The following is a 17,236-nucleotide window of genomic DNA, read 5'->3' as shown; positions in this document are numbered from 1 at the left end:
TATTGGTTTGTGTTTCTCCATGAAAAGATTCATCACATCCCTTGTAAGTTGGATTCCTAGGTATTTTATTTTCTTTGTAGGAATTGTGAATGGGAGTTCACTCATGATCTGGCTCCCTGTTTCTCTGTTACTGGTGTATAGGAATGCTTGTGATTTTTGCACATTGATTTTGTATCCTGAGACGTTGCTGAAGTTGCTTATCAGCTTAAAGAGATTTTGGGCTGAGAGATGGGGTTTTCTAAATATACAAACATGTCATCTGCAAACAGAGACAATTTGACTTCCTCTCTTCCTAACTGAATACCCTTTATTTCTTTCTCTTGCCTGATTGCCCTAGCCAGAACTTCCAACACTGTGTTGAATAGCAGTGGTGAGAGAGGGCATCCTTGTCTTCTGCCAGTTTTCAAAGGGAATGCTTCCAGTTTTCGCCCATTCAGTATGATATTGGCTGTGGGTTTGTCATAAATAGCTCTTATTATTTTAAGATACATTCCACCAATGCCTAGTTTTTATTCAGTGTTTAGCATGAAGGGCTGTTGAATTTTGTCGAAGGCCTTTTCTGCCTCCATTGAGATAATCACGTGGTTTTTGTCATTGTTTCTGTTTATGTGATGGATTTCGTTAATTGATTTGCATATGTTGAACCAGTCTTGCATCCCAGGGATGAAGCTGACTTGATCATGGTGGGTAAGTTTTTTATGTGCTACTGGATCCAGTTTGCCAGTATTTTAGTGACAATTTTCACATCAATGTTCATCAGAGATATTGGCCTGAAATTTTCTTTTCTTTTGTTGTGTCTCTGCCAGATTTGGGCATCATGATGATGCTGGCCTCATAAAATGAGTTACGAACGATTCTCTCTTTTTCTGTTGTTTGGAATCGTTTCAGAAGGAATGGTACCAGCTCATCATTATACATCTGGTAGAATTTGGTGATGAATCTGTCTGGTCCCAAACTTCCTTTGGATAGTAGGCTATTTATTTCTGCCTCAATTTCAGAACTTGTTTTTCGTCTATTCAGGAATTCAACTTATTCGTGGTTTAGTCTTGGGAGAGTGTATGTATCCAGGAATTTATTCCTTTCTTCTAGATTTTCTAGTTTATTTGTATAGAGGTGATTACAGTATTCTCTGATGGTCATTTGTATTTCTGTGGGATTGGTGGTGATATGCCCTTTATCACTATTTGTTTTATCTATTTGATTCTTTCTCTAATATGCTTCTCATTTTACTTTGATATTTGAACCATATAGATGTGCTACATATTCTAAAAATTATAGTAATATGAAAATGGACAATTGCAACCTTCCATATGCAAAAGAAGAAAGGTTTTATTATTGCGTATATTAGAGACTGTTTTGAGAATATGCTCCGTAGAAATCACTGGCTGTTTCCTGTTTTCCATAACAAACACATAGCCAGGACATCTTTAAACTTACTCTACTGGTGAATCATTATTCAGAAATGCAGTGTTAGCACTAGCTTCAAGAGACAGTTAGTTTAGGACATAAACAGCAAAGAGCAGTACCTGGGTAAAGACATTTTTTCCAGGTAGAAAGTGAAAACTGGCAAGATTTCTGAAACTCTCTACTTTTTTACTCCTTCACTCTTTTAGTACAGGAAAGAAATATTTGAGCAGAACAAGTGCTGTTTGTTTCAGATTTCCTGAAACCCAGGTACCTCACCAAAGACTTAATTCTAAACCCACTTCTTTGTGCAAGTGCCTTGTCCCTGCATTTTGTAGACACTCACCACTAATTCTCATAATTCTCATGACCAGAAATGTTTGATCTCCAAAATCAGAGTGGTCTTTAGGAGGAACTAACATAATGTCATCTATGTAAGGTGACCACACAATGCCAGGTAAAAAAGAAAACAGAATTAACTCATGAGCTACCATCCCATGGCAGACTGTAAGGCTGTGTTCCTCCCCAGTACCATAAAAGTTTAACCAGTAAAACATTAATACCAAGGTCTTTTTGCATGCCGTGGATCCATGCCCATTCTAACCTTTGAATCCAGTGAGATGAAACTATACCTTGCAGCATAGAAGAGAAAAGCATACAACAAAAGCAGCCAACATGAGTCCATAGGCCTTAGATGTTTTAAGCATCAGCCATGCACTTTTGACCACGCAGCTCTCCATGGACCCTATCTGCAAGCCGCATCTTTAATATGTGTCATTTCTGCTCTGCGAACAGAGAAGCCACTAAGATTTACTTGCCAGTTACTATAATTAGTGTCCTACTCTTTGTCCTCAGTTTATCCCAGGCAGTTGAGCCCCCTTGCATTCTAAGTGGTTCCCCTGGAATGAACTCAAAGTGGCCTTTTTTTGAAGATTCCCAGATCAGTGGAAAGACTGAATTTTCACCTCTACTTCCTTCCCCCAACGTTGGCAATTGTGGGTCAAGGGAAATTCTCTGTGCTTGGTATTATGGCCTTGGGTAGGAGTGATGCAGTATGAAATAACTCTTTCTGTTACCAGTCACAGCTTCTTCCAATTTTGTAAGCCTAGGAATTATCTTTGCTTCTTTCCAAAATTTTGATAAAAGCAAGATAATTTTCTTGGATTTGAATTGTTTCTAGTTGTATTTTTGTGGGGACAGGATGCTGATAGTTCTTCTAATATGTCTTTCCTCAACTATTTTTTTATAGTATGTACATGATAGTACAGTCAACATGAAAGCAGAACCTTAAAGATTTAAATACATAACTTTTTTGTGGTAGTTTTTTGTTTGTTTAACTGCAGCATTTGACACACATAAAGAATACTGCACTTCTGGCCGAGCTCGGTGGCTCACACCTGTTATCTCAGCACTTTGGAAGGCCAAGGCAGGCAGATCATGAGGTCATCACATAGCCTAGGTCAAGCAATCTGGAATTTCTCCCCAGGGATGCCTTATTTCTCAAACTTATTACTTTGATCAGTTACTAGGTGATACATCTTCATAAGTAGAAAGCAAAATCAGACTAAAGAGCAGACCACTCCAGGTTGGTATTTAGTCAAAGACTCATTAAGGATAAATTATATATGAGGCAATCATGGGTAGTGGCAACACAAGGTACATCTCTCCACTTACAATGCACATCTGACTAGTATTTTATACTATGAAAAGAAATGAAAAAGGAATGAAGTCTTATTACTTCTCTGCAGATAACAGACTGCGTACATACAGGAATGAATGTGGCTTTAGGGTTAAATCATTTAAGGTCCTTTTCACAGGCAGGCACTAGTAACTAAAACTGAAAACTAAATAAGTTTATTTTTGAGAAATGCCGGCCGGGCGCGGTGGCTCACGCCTGTAATCTCAGCACTTTGGGAGGCCGAGGCGGGCGGATCATGAGGTCAGGAGATCGAGACCATCCTGGCTAACACGGTGAAACTCCGTCTCTACTAAAAAATACAAAAAACTAGCCGGGCGAGGTGGCTGGCGCCTGTAGTCCCAGCTACTCGGGAGGCTGAGGCAGGAGAATGGCGGGAACCCAGGAGGCGGAGCTTGCAGTGAGCTGAGATCCGGCCACTGCACTCCAGCCTGGGCGGCAGAGCGAGACTCCGTCTCACACACACACAAAAATAAAGAGAAATGCCTCAAGTTTCTATGCTGTTAACAATGTCTTTAGGAAGTCACTAAATGGGACTTAATTGAAAGAAAAAACCTATATTGCTTATACAATAAATAAATGCTATATAAGGAAACTTACCTATTTGAAAACATGGCTATATTAGATGTTTTATTTTCATTCCTAGATTCCAAAAATGCAAACATTAATTGTTCTAAGATAGTACTTTGACAGTGTGTACATTGATGTGTATGGACTAAATCAGAGTGAAGCCAATGTTACAAAAATTTAGCATTTCTAAGATACTTTGAATATCAGGCAATTTGGCACTTTCCCATAAGTAAAATACTTCTCATGTTTTGAAACTATATGAATATGGAAAAAATGGCTTAAAAGCAGCGTCTGTGTATGACATTGTATGGTTAACCCACTAGGATAACGTTTTCATCTACAGAATTGAATTTTCACTTTTAAGAGGTCTTACATGGAACTAGGAATCCCTGCTTTGAGAAAGCCTGCATATATAACAGTCATTATCTGTTTGGTCTCTATACAGTTTAACTTAGATTTATTCTAGTTAAGCTATAAGTTCAACGTGTAGATTTGTTTTGCTTAAAGAATTTTTCTATCAAAAAGAAAAAAAAAGAAAAAGGAAAAAGAGGAAAAAAAGCACTGAGAGTGTGTTAAGCCATCTAGATGATTTCTTATGTTACTCACAAGTTAAAGCAAATTTTGGGGTCTCCTACCATCTGGTCAACAGTCCTAAATATGTTTAGGGGGATGAAAACAGAATTCAGTTGCAGGCCACCATCTTGTAGATTATAGGGCTGTATGTGCATTCTTGCAGTAACACCTGAAAGGTCTGCTGCTGTCCTTCCCATGTGAAAGCAAACTGATCCTCTGAGCTTGTCGTTAGGCAATATTAAAAAAAGTAATCAGCAAAATCCAGTACTCTAAGTTCTTAGGTAATATTCTAAGTGTTGTAGCAAAGAAATATCTGACAAAGAACATGTATGAAAGGCATCACTTTAAAATTTTTCTGTAATCCATTTTCATTATCCACAAGCCATCTGGCATCTGTATCAGGCCATCTAGGGTTACTAAAGTTGCTTTGAACCAGTCATGCCATCCCCAGCTTTTACTACACCAGAATGCTCTCTTGTATTTCCCTGTGACTGTCTGGCAATCTATATTGCCTTCTAGTCACAATCCTTCAAAGGGAGGAAGTTAGCAGCTTCCTAGTTGCAGCTCCCAGTCTGCAAGGCTTCATAAGTTTTATGATCGCTTCTGTAGGAAATTCCTAGTTCCCCTGGGATCTGCTGTACTTCCTCTATATATTTCCACTGGGGTATCCCTCCTGGCAAGTCCTCCTTATTGGGCTATACTTTCCAACAGGAGCTAATAACCTAATCCCCTGACATGGGCGCCCAAGATGCTACTTAGTCTGTCCCAAGTGTTGTCATAGACAATATGGGTAGTTTTATTACCTTTTCTGCTTCTTATCCAGAAAGTTACATACCATGTACATCCATATCCCATAACTTCGGCGGCCATGCAGAAATGGTCTCCCCAGGTTCCTGCTGAAACTCAGCAGTAATCTCCACCAGTTCAGATGGCATATGCTCCAGCATAGGCAACTGGCCTCTAGCACGTCCCTACTCAATATTCAGCTTATGCTGAATACGCATTGGGCCTCCTCCATTCTATCTTTCTCCATCTCATCTTCCAGTGTCACATCAGTCTCATTATCATCCTCAATTTCCAATGAGTTCTAGGTCTTTCCATCCCAATCTGTATGTGACACGATGGCACACACTTTCACCTTGGGGAGCTTTCTGTCCTGTGTCTTAATGTATATACATACCAACGGTTCTGATTTCTTTTTTTGTTTGTTTGTGTGTGTGTTTGTTTGAGATGGAGCCTTGCTCTGTTGTCCAGGCTGGAGTGCAGTGGTGCCATCTCAGCTCACTGCAGCCTCCACCTTGTCCTGGGTTTAAGCGAATAGCCTCAGCCTCCTGAATAGCCAAGACTATAGGCATGCACCACAACACCTGGCTAATTTTTGTATTTTTAGTAGAGACGGGATTTCAACATGTTGGTCAGGCTGGTCTCAAACTCCTGACGTCACGATCCACCTGCCTTGGCCTCCCAAAGAGCTGGGATTACAGGCGCGAGCCACCATGCCAGGCCGAAAATTTCTGACTTCTTATCCTGATCTGAAAACTTATTGGCTAGCTTGGTGGCCAGCAGAATAGTGGACATTTACATATTCTTTTCTGATTTCAATTCCTACACCAGTTTTCTTACTTTTGCCTCTGCAGCTAACTACGTATCTGTTTCCCGTGGCACTTCTCATGACAGAGGCCTCCTAGACATATGCGTCGTCATTTTTATCTCTTCCTTACAGCCATGACCCATTTTTAGTTCCTCCAACAGAGTTATGAATCGCGGGGCGATTCATACATATTTTTAGAATATCCTGTAGTCATGTAGATGCCCATGTGCCTCAAACATGGGACTCATTGGTCACTCTATTGACTAGGTCAGCTAACCCAAGATTTTCCCCAGGGATCCTTCATTCCCCAAGCCCATTTCATAAATTGACTACTGATTGGATCACCAGTTTTCCCAACAAAACTTCATGCTAGAACCAAGAATTGCCCTCCATAAATATTTCACTTAGCTGAACACTGAACATGACCAGTGAGACAGAAGAATCAGTGATAAATTTCTGATGTCTAGTTTGGGTAACTCCTTGAGCTGCCATTAATAGAGTGCAAGCTCAGACCAAAGAAGGAGGCAGAGAACTATAGTGGGTAGGTAGTAAAATATTTATTCACAGGGAATTTACACGAAATGCAAACTTGAGCAGCAGGAAGAAGATGCTAGCAGTACACACCTACCTAGTCTTTTGTACCATTAAACAAGAAAGGAAGAAAGTAAAGTAACTAATGGCATGTTATATAATCTGGTTAATTGCTTAATATATTTTCTCTCTACTTACAGGGATGTTTTAGGTTCTCTACAATTTGTTCAATCTTCCTAATGGGGCTTGACGTTAGGAAGTATTCCTGGCAGCAGCAGTTGTCTTGGTGCCTATGTTCCTTCTGCTCATTGCATCCTACAACTCACTTCATGGTCACATACCCAGAATACATTCTCACTGTATAAACAGTGGGAGGAGGTATAGGAAACTACTAGAGTTTAAGCCACAATATGTCTAGAGATAATTTTACAGAAGATGAAGAGACAGTCAAGAATTTCAATCTGGAGCAGCAGCAGCCCCCCGCGTCGCTGTCGCTGTCGCCTCCACCACCATCTCCGCCACCGCGCGCCCCTCGGAGTCCCGCGCCCTACCATGCCCAACATCGCGCTGTTCAGCTGCAGCTCGCATCAGGACCTGTCCCAGCGCGTGGCCGACCGTCTGGGCCTGGAACTGGGCAAGGTGGTCACCGAGAAGTTCAGCAACCAGGAGACCAGCGTGGAGACTGGTGAAAGTGTGAGAGGGGAAGATGTCTACATCATGCAGAGCCCTGAGGGGAAATTAACGACAACCAGATGGAGCTCCTTATCATGATCAATGCCTGCAAGATCGCGTCATCATCCAGGGTGACTGCCGTGATCCCGTGTTTCCCATATGCCCGACAAGACTAAAAGGACAAGAGTCATGCCCCAATTTCTGCAAAACTTGTGGCCAATATGCTGTCGGTGGCCGGAGCGGATCACATCATCACCATGGACCTGCATGCCTCTCAGATACGGGGATTCTTTGATATTCCTGTGGAAAATTTGTATGCGGAGCCCGCAGTCCTGCAGTGGATTCGGGAAAACACTGCCGAGTGGAAGAACTGTATCATTGTTTCACGTGATGCAGGGGGAGCCAAAAGGGTCAGGTCAATTGCAGACAGGTTGAATGTGGAATTTGCTTTGATCCGCAAAGAGAGGAAGAAGGCGAATGAAGTGGACCGGATGGTCCTGGTGGGCGACATGAAGGGCCGCGTGGCCATCCTCGTGGATGACATGGCTGACACATGCGGCACCGTCTGCCATGCCGCGGACAAGCTGCTGTCAGCTGGAGCCACCAAAGTGTATGCTGTCCTTATCCATGGGATCTTGTCTGGACCAGCTATTTCCAGAATAAATAATGCTGCCTTTGAGGCTGTGGTCCACAAACACAATTCCGCAAGAGGACAAAATGAAACACTGCACCAAGATTCAGGTCACTGACATTTCCATGATCTTGGCCAAAACAATCCGAAGGGCACACAATGGGGAATCCGCGTCCTACCTGTTAAGCCATGCCCCGCTATAAATCCAGAATGGGAAGTGCCCAGCAAGCCTACTCTGACTTCTGACTTGTTTTTGTTTTCTGGATGTTTAGCTGTAGGTACTCAGCAATGATAGGTTAATCACTGGCAAAAGCATCCGATCTTTGTATGTGCTAAGATTTATTGTTTCCCGTTCTAAAGCTCAAGATCATTTCTTTCCAGTTTTGGGGGAAATGGTGGTAGTTATTTGGTCTTTAAGTGAACTGTCTTAAATGAGAAATGTTTTTGTCATTTTGATTTTTAACGGGTACAGGTGATCTCTTCCTTTGTTCTTTCAATACTTTGAGGTGACAACTTTCAAGTATATAATTTCATTGTGGAAGTCATAGTTTATATATTTCGAGATTGCCAAAGGTGACTTCAGATTAAAGCCTTCTGTGTAAATATATATGATAATGCCTATGGACATTTGGGTAAAACCCTGTATAGAATTAATTAGCCTTTTACTTTGGAGTGAACCTTGGAAAATGTATAATTATCATACCATGAATTTTGAATTTTTCTTTTTTTTTTTTTTGATAACTCAGTTTCATATAAACCATCTTGGTTATTGTGCTTAATTTGGACCAAATTTTATTTAGCTTAATATGGACACTGACACATTTTGGGGGGTATACGTCAGACATATCAGAGCAGTGTAGTTCTGGATCATTTTTTAAATTACCTCTTCTAAAACACAACTGTCACTTACCTGAAATGCTGCATCCTAAAATTCCAAAATTATATTGAGCAATCGCCAAGGCCTAAAGCCAATTGACCTTTACAGGTAATCATTCCAGCTAACATTAAATTTAAAGCCTAAGAATGTATAGAGCTAGTTTTAAAATAATGATCTCAGATTTTTAAAAAGGATATAGGAACCTGCATTGTCATTCTCTGAATTCAGAACTGATGGTTTCTATCATTATTTAGCCCCACCTTTGTATTTTAATGTCCTTCAGAATACTTTTATGAACCAATGAGACTGGACTTAGCCACACACAATGGAAATTCAGACCTTGACTATTTGGTTTTTCCAGTTCACAAAGGTGATGAAGACTGTCTTGGGAGCAACTTAATCCCAGAATTTGTACATTTCTTGCTGCTCCTGGCGTGGAAACTTAAGTGAGACCACCAAATACATTGGTCCTGTCCAATTCTACTGAATGGGGGTGGACTTGGCACTTACCTGGCCAAAAACAGGAGCTAGAGAAATATGAATATACCAAAGTTGTTTAGCCTCCAACTTAAATTACGTTAGTCAACTTTTAGATATTCATATGATCACTTTTCTTTTTAGATACTACATCAACTAGATTCAGGAAGATATCATTTGCAGTGCTTGTATTGGTTTAAAATATAAGATTTTAAGATCCTCTAACATTGTACTAAAAAATTTCAATAAAATCATTCTGACAGCTAAAAAAAAAAAAAAAGGAATTTCAATCTGGGCTATAAAATAATGAGATCTGTTTTACAAACATTTTCTAAATTAGAGGATGAGTTGGAGAAGGCAGAGACTGAAGTCAGAGAGCTAAGTGTGATTGCTAAAGTCCAGAGAAAGTAAGAAAGAATGTGCACCAAGTAGTGGTACAGAAAAAGAAAGTGGCTAACCAATTGAATATGACCAGTGAAAGAGAAGAATCAATGATAAATTTTTTATCTTTGGGTAACCCTCTGAGCTGTGGTGTCTTAATTAAGATTGGAAATGAAGCAAGAGAGAAGGAAAACATTCATGGCAGGATGCTATTTTCAAAGTTCCCATGGAAGGCCAAGGAAAAATATCTGATGTGTTACAGAATATAGAAGTTCAGATTCATCAAGATGTCTGGGCTACAGATAGAGGCTGAAGAATCAGCAAGTTGAGGTGGTGGTTGAAGATATGGAGAGAATTAATGAATTAGGTGAACCAGGAGAAAATCCACTCAGAGAATTCAACAGAATAATAATAATCAGAGAAATCAGAGAAAAGGCAAAAATGTGATGGGAGAGAAGAATTTAGAAGGTTAGTGTTGTCAAAAGCTACAAAGAGGTCAAGTAAAGGAAGAAATTATGATGAGGAGAAACAAGATGTTGTTGCCCAAATAAAAGCTATGATAAGTGGAAAATTTTTAATTTACAGGTTGTACATATTTGTTTTAACTGTTACAGTAAACCCCTATGTTAGGGCCATCAATTCTCCCACTGTGCAAGTGACAAAATTGTAGCCCATAAATGTTATGAAGATTATATTGCACAACTATTAGGGGCTTATGAAAAACAATTGATAAGTTGAGTGGTAGAAAGTATATCATTTATTTGTTGTCACTTGGAAGCCAAATGAAAACATTAAAAACAGGCTCTTAGAGCAGATTCAGGATTGTGTGTGAAGGATGACGTCTTCACGGAACAAGAAGGGGAGAATTTAAAAATAAACTTAAGCGATTGATTAGAAGTTAAAGCTGGGCAGGAAAAGAAAATGTAATGAGAGCAGTACAGAAAATGTAATAAGAAAGAAGTTGGGGAATGAAGTTTTGACAAGCATGACTCCGACTCACAGTCAAAGAGACATTTTACATCACAGACAGTTTCTCTTTCTCTCTCTTTCCTTTCCTTCTCCTCCATGTATCTCTCTCTCTCTCTGACAGGAACACACACACATACAGAACTGAACACAAGCGTGATTAACTAATATGTACCACAAAGGAAAATCTAATAATTTGTATTATATTTCTTTTCAGTGATTTATTTTGTTTGGGATTTTTTTTAATTTTAAAAAAGCAGTTAGCAAGATATAACTTACATACTGTATAATTTGACCATTCAAGTGCACAATTCAATGGTTCTAAGCATTTTCAGAGTTGTGCCCCCATCACCACCATCAATTTAAGACCTATTTCATTATCCCCCCACCAAACTGATCCCTTTAGCTTTCATCTCTGCTCCTCCCAGCTGACCACAGAGTCCTGCCAAAACACACAAATTCCATCAAACTTTTTTCTTAACAAGCCCTTGCAATTGCTTCATATCTTCCCCTTAAAAATAGTAAACTAAAAATTATGTTATTTATCCTAACTGACCTGCCAAGCCTCATTTTGTGCTCACTTATCTTCATTGTAGCCCTCAAGAGCAATGTTCTTTCAGTTACTGAGAAACAAGCTTTTTGTGTCCTCAGTTGTGACCATGTTGTCTGCATGAACGCCTTGTTCAATATTAGTTTATCAACCGAATTGATTGATAAGAGCATGGTTCCTTTAAATGATGCAGAAGAGGGGAAGGGAAGTGCTTGATAGAGGAGGGTATGGGCCTGGATAAGGCTCCACCCTCACAGAACGAGGTGAGGACAGGCACTTCTGCCTTCCCGCCTAAATATTGCATTTTCCAAGACCACCCTGGCCTGTCATGCCCCCATCCTGGGCCTATAAATACAGGACACAGTAGCAATATGGAGGCAGAAGGAGCTGGAAATCATGAGAAACACATCAGCAGAAACAGACACCAGTGGCTCTTGCCCAGAGCACACTGGCAGAAGAGCATGCCAACAGGTACTGGCAGGCTGGCAGCCATGGACAAGCAGAACAATGCACAATTTGGCTGGGTCAGTGGGAGAAGATCCCAGGACCCCTACCTGCCTGACAGGAGAAAACCATTTCCTTTCTGTCTCCCCTATCTGCTGAGAGCTACCTCCATGCAATAAAACCTTGCACTCATTCTCCAAGCCCCCATGTGATCCAATTCTTCCAATACACCAAGGCAAGAAACTCCGGGATACAGAAAGCCCTCTGTCATTGCAACAAGGTACAGGGTCTAATTGAGCTGATTACACGCCGCCTGTAGAAGGCAAACTAAAAGAGCACCCTATAACACACACCCACTGGGACTTCAGGAGCTGTAAACATTCACCCCCAAACACTGCCAGCAGGTCAGAGACCCACAGCCTGCCCGTGTGTATGCTCCCCTGGTGGTTTGAGCAGAACAGTGGGTACTGAAGAAGTGAGCCACACCCCCAGCACATGCCCTGCAGTGGGGAAATGGGAGCCTTTCCTGTTTCACTATTTCACAACCCTTTTTTAACTAATATTCCACGTCCCTAGAAAAGCCATTTCTAACCTACTTCCCATCTCAATAAGACTCCCTTATTGTACTTTCTCATATCATCTTGTGTAATTTTCATTGCGGTAAAGTACATATAAAATTTGTTATTGTAAACCATTTTATAATGTATCATTCAGTGGCTTAACTTCAAACTATTGTACAGCCTTCACTAGTCCATCTCCAGAATGTTTTATGTTTCCATATAAAACTACTCATGTATATAGTAACTCCCCATTACTTCTCACCCATCCTAACCTTTGATAACAACATGCTTCTATGTATTTGACTACTCTAGGAACATCATATAAATGGAATCACATAATATGTTTCTTTGCATGCTGGCCTATTTTACAGAGCATAATATCTGAAGGTTTGTCCATGTTGCAGTATGTTTCAGAAGTTTTTTAAAGGCTAACAATGGCCGGGCGTGGTGGCTCAAGCCTGTAATCCCAGCACTTTGGGAGGCCGAGACGGGCGGATCACGAGGTCAGGAGATCGAGACCATCCTGGCTAACACGGTGAAACCCCATCTCTACTAAAAAAATAAATAAATACAAAAAACTAGCCGGGCGAGGTGGCGGGCGCCTGTAGTCCCAGCTACTCGGGAGGCTGAGGCAGGAGAATGGTCTAAACCCAGGAGGCAGAGCTTGCAGTGAGCTGAGATCCGGCCACTGCACCCCAGCCTGGGTGACAGAGCAAGACTCTGTCTCAAAAAAAAAAAAAAAAAAAGAAAGGCTAACAATATTCCATTGTATGGATAGACCGTATTTCTTTGACTCATCTATTGATGGGCATTTAGGTTTCCATCTTTTGGCTGTTGTTAATTGTGCTATGAACATACATGCACAAATATCTGTTTAAGCCCCTGATTTCAATGATTTTGTGTGTATGCTTGGAAACAAAATTATTGGATCATATCATAACTTAATGTTTACCATTCTGAGAAACTGTTATACTGTATTCCATTGTATTCATAAATCACATTTTCTTTATATATTTATCTACTGATACTTAGGTTTCTAAATCTTGGTTATTAAGAATAATGCTGCAATGAATATTAAGAGTGAAGATACCTCTGTGATGTACTGGAGTTGTTTCTTTTTGGTATATATCTAGTAGTGGGACTGTTGGACTACACAGTAGTTCAATTTTAGGTTTTTGAGGAACTCCCATGCTGTCTTCCATAATGGCTCTACTAACTTACATTCACACCAACAGTGTGCAAGGGTTGTCTTTTATTCACATTCTAGTTAGCATTATCAATTTTTCTTTTTAATGATAGGCATTCTAACAGGTAGGGGTTAATATATCATTGTGGTTTTCATTTGTATTTCTCTGATGATTAGTGATGTTTAGCAAGTTCTCATTTACCTGTTGGCTAAACTGGCACTGGTTTTTAAAATTTTCTTACTCAGACTGTTCATTGTTACTATACAAAAACATTATTTATACATCTTTTATTTATTTATTTTTTGGAGACAGAGTCTTGCTGTGTCACCGAGGCTGCAGTGCAGTGGCTATATCTTGGCTCATTGCAGCCTCTGCCTCCTGGGCTCAAATGATCCTCTCAGCTCAGACTTCCAGGTATTTGGGACCACAGGCACATATCACCACATCCAACTAATTTTTGTGTTGTTTGTAGAGATGGTATTTTGTCATTTGGCCCAGTATGAAAATTTAGTCCATTTTCATATTGCTATAAAGAACATCCGAGATAGGGTAATTTATTAAGCAAAAAGGTTTAATTGACTCAGTTCCACATGGCTGGGGAGGCCTCAGTAAACTTACAATCATGGCAGAAGGCAAAGGGGAAGCAAGGACCTTTTTCATATGGTGGCAGAAGAGATATATGCAAACTGGAAATGTCAGATACTTATAAAAAGCATCAGATCTTTTGAGAACTCACTATCACAAAAGCAGCATGGGAGAAACCACCCCAATGATCCAATCACCTCCCTCTCTTGATACGTGAGGATTACAAATTGAGATGAAATTTGGGGGGAGACACAAAGCCAAGCCATATCACTTAGGATGGTCTTCAATTGCTGAACTCAAGCCATCCACCCACCTCTGCCTCCCAAAGTGCTGAGATTACAGGCATGAGCCACCACACCCAAAAGAAACTAATTGTGTATACTAACTCTGTATTCTGTAAATTTGATAAATTGTTTAGTTCTGACATTTTAGGGAGTGGAATCTTTATACAGGGATTTCTACCTTAAGATTATGTTGTTTATGAAAAAAGAGTTTTACTTACTTCTTCATTTCTTACTTGAATGACAATTTCCTTTTCTTGACTAATTGCTCTAGCTAGAAATTCCAGTACTCATATTATGTTGAATGGAAGTGACAAAAGCAGAATTCCTTGTCTCATTGTTTATCCTAGAAGAAAAGGTTTCAGTCTTTCATTATTGAGAATAATGTTAGTTATAGGATTTGTATATATGACCTTCATTATGTTGAGACAGTTCTCTTTTGTTCCAAATTTATAGTATGTTTTAGTCCTGAAAGGGTGCTGAATTCTCTAAAATCATTTTTCTGCATCAACTGAAACAATCACAAAGGAATAATTTTTTCTTTTCACTCTACTAATTTTTGGTATATTGAACCATCCTTCTTTTCCAAGAATAAAACCTAGTTGTTTGTGCTGGGATTTAATGTGATAGTAAATGTGATTTGCCAACATTTTCTTGAGGGTTTCTGCAACAATCCTTACCAAAAATATTGGCTTGTAGTTTTCTCATAGTATCTTGGTCTGGACTTAGTATAAGGGTAACATTACCTCATAATGTGAATTTGAAAGTCTTCCTTTTTTAATTTTTGGAAGCATTTCAAAAAGATTGATGTTAATATTATTTTAAATATTTGGTAGAATTTGTCAGTGAAGCGCTTTGTTCCCAAACTTGTGGCCATGTATGCACATATGCATGTGCTTTTGTTTATTGACTCAATCTCCTTACTAATTATAGGTATATTCAGAGTTTCTATTTCTTTAGGAATTATTCTTGGTAACATGTATGTTTCTAGGAATTTGTCCATTTCTTCTGGGTTACCCAATTTGTGTGGATATAATTGTGTATAGCATTGTTTTATAATCTTTTCTTTCTATAAAATTGGTAGTAATGTCCTGTTTTCATTTGAGTTTTCTCTTCTTTTTTCTTAGACAATCCAGATAATGATTTTTCAACTTTTAAAAACTTTTTGAAGAAACATTTCATTTATTTTCTCTGTGGATTTTTTACTCTCTATTTTATTTATCATTGCACTAATTATATTTTTGTTTTTAATGCTTACAAGAACCAACTAACTGATTTCCTGACACTGTAAAGAAGCATGGGAGCAAGATGGCCGAATAGGAACAGCTCCAATCTCCAACTCCCAGCGCGAGCGACACAGAAGACCGGTGATTTCTGCATTTTTAACTGAGGTACTGGGTTCATCTCACTAGGGAGTGCCGGACAATTGGTGCTGGTCAGCTGCTGCAGCCCCACCAGCGAGAGCTGAAGCAGGGCGAGGCATCACCTCACCTGGGAAGCACGAGGGGAAAGGGAATCCCTTTTCCTAGCCAGGGGAACTGAGACACACAACACCTGGAATTTGGGTAACTCCCACTGCGCTTTAAGCAAACAGGCACACCAGGAGATTATATCCCACACCTGGCCGGGAGGGTCCCACGCCCACGGAGCCTCCCTCATTGCTAGCACAGCAGTCTGCGATCTCGTGGCTAGGCACCAGCCAGGCTGGGGGAGGGGCGCCCGCCATTGCTGAGGCTTAAGTAGGTAAACAAAGCCACTGGGAAGCTCGAAGTGGGTGGAGCTCACAGCAGCTCAAGGAAACCTGCCTGTCTCTGTAGACTCCACCTCTGGGGACAGGGCACAGTAAACAACAACAAAAGCAGCAGAAACCTCTGCAGATGCAAACGACTCTGTCTGACAGCTTTGAAGAGAGCAGTGGATCTCCCAACACAGAGACTGAGATCTGAGAAGGGACAGACTGCCTGCTCAAGTGGGTCCCTGCCCCCTGAGTAGCCTAACTGGGAGACATCCCCCACTAAGGGCAGGCTGACACCACACACCTCACAGGCTGGAGTACACCCCAGAGAGGAAGCCTCCAAAGCAAGAATCAGACAGGTACACTCGCTGTTCAGCAATATTCTATCTTCTGCAGCCTCTGCTGCTGACACCCAGGCAAACAGGCTCTGGAGTGGACCTCAAGCAATCTCCAACAGACCTACAGCTGAGGGTCCTGACTGTTAGAAGGAAAACTATCAAACAGGAAGGACACCTACACCAAAACCCCATCAGTACGTCACCATCATCATCAAAGACCAGAAGTAGATAAAACCACAAAGATGGGGAAAAAGCATGGCAGGAAAGCTGGAAATTCAAAAAATAAGAGCGCATCTCCCCCGGCAAAGGAGCGCAGCTCATCGCCAGCAATGGATCAAAGCTTGACGGAGAATGACTTTGACCAGATGAGAGAAGAAGGCTTCAGTCCATCAAACTTCTCAGAGCTAAAGAAGGAATTACGTACCCAGCGCAAAGAAACTAAAAATCTTGAAAAAAAGTGGAAGAATTGATGGCTAGAGTAATTAATGCAGAGAAGGTCATAAACGAAATGAAAGAGATGAAAACCATGACACGAGAAATACGTGACAAATGCACAAGCTTCAGTAACCGACTCGATCAACTGGAAGAGAGAGTATCAGCGATTGAGGATCAAATGAACGAAATGAAGCGAGAAGAGAAACCAAAAGAAAAAAGCAGAAAAAGAAATGAACAAAGCCTGCAAGAAGTATGGGATTATGTAAAAAGACCAAATCTACGTCTGATTGGGGTGCCTGAAAGTGAGGGGGAAAATGGAACCAAGTTGGAAAACACTCTTCAGGATATCATCCAGGAGAACTTCCCCAACCTAGTAGGGCAGGCCAACATTAAAATCCAGGAAATACAGAGAACGCCACAAAGATACTCCTCGAGAAGAGCAACTCCAAGACACATAATTGCCAGATTCACCAAAGTTGAAATGAAGGAAAAAATCTTAAGGGCAGCCAGAGAGAAAGGTCGGGTTACCCACAAAGGGAAGCCCATCAGACTAACAGCAGATCTCTCGGCAGAAACTCTGCAAGCCAGAAGAGAGTGGGGGCCAATATTCAACATTCTTAAAGAAAAGAATTTTAAACCCAGAATTTCATATCCAGCCAAACTAAGTTTCATAAGTGAAGGAGAAATAAAATCCTTTACAGATAAGCAAATGCTTAGAGATTTTGTCACCACTAGGCCTGCCTTACAAGAGA

At 40.5% G+C, this 17,236-nt stretch overlaps 1 protein-coding gene and 1 pseudogene across 9 annotated transcripts in view; one reads left to right on the top strand and one right to left on the bottom strand.

The window, feature by feature from the left end:
* Nucleotides 1-17,236, bottom strand: part of LOC106995406 (thymosin beta-4-like) — a 212,177-nt gene that overhangs the window by 182,105 nt on the left and 12,836 nt on the right. For 5 of the 8 annotated variants that reach the window (XR_013413257.1, XR_013413260.1, XR_013413259.1 and 2 more), the window contains exon 2: nt 14,198-14,322. The exons of the other annotated variants lie outside the window; for them this stretch is intronic. The gene's annotated coding sequence lies outside the window, so the exon portion shown is untranslated. The remainder of the gene's footprint in view (nt 1-14,197; nt 14,323-17,236) is intronic. 8 annotated transcript variants of the gene reach the window in all.
* On the top strand, nt 6,437-9,302 carry LOC106995405 (ribose-phosphate pyrophosphokinase 2 pseudogene; annotated as a pseudogene). The gene has a single exon (XR_001442160.3). The product of XR_001442160.3 is annotated as a ribose-phosphate pyrophosphokinase 2 pseudogene (transcript).

The sequence above is a fragment of the Macaca mulatta genome, chromosome Y (genome assembly GCF_049350105.2).
Source record: "Macaca mulatta isolate MMU2019108-1 chromosome Y, T2T-MMU8v2.0, whole genome shotgun sequence".
Taxonomy (NCBI): domain Eukaryota; kingdom Metazoa; phylum Chordata; class Mammalia; order Primates; family Cercopithecidae; genus Macaca; species Macaca mulatta.
Note: the sequence above shows the minus strand (reverse complement) of the source record. Positions and strands in the feature narration are given on the sequence as shown.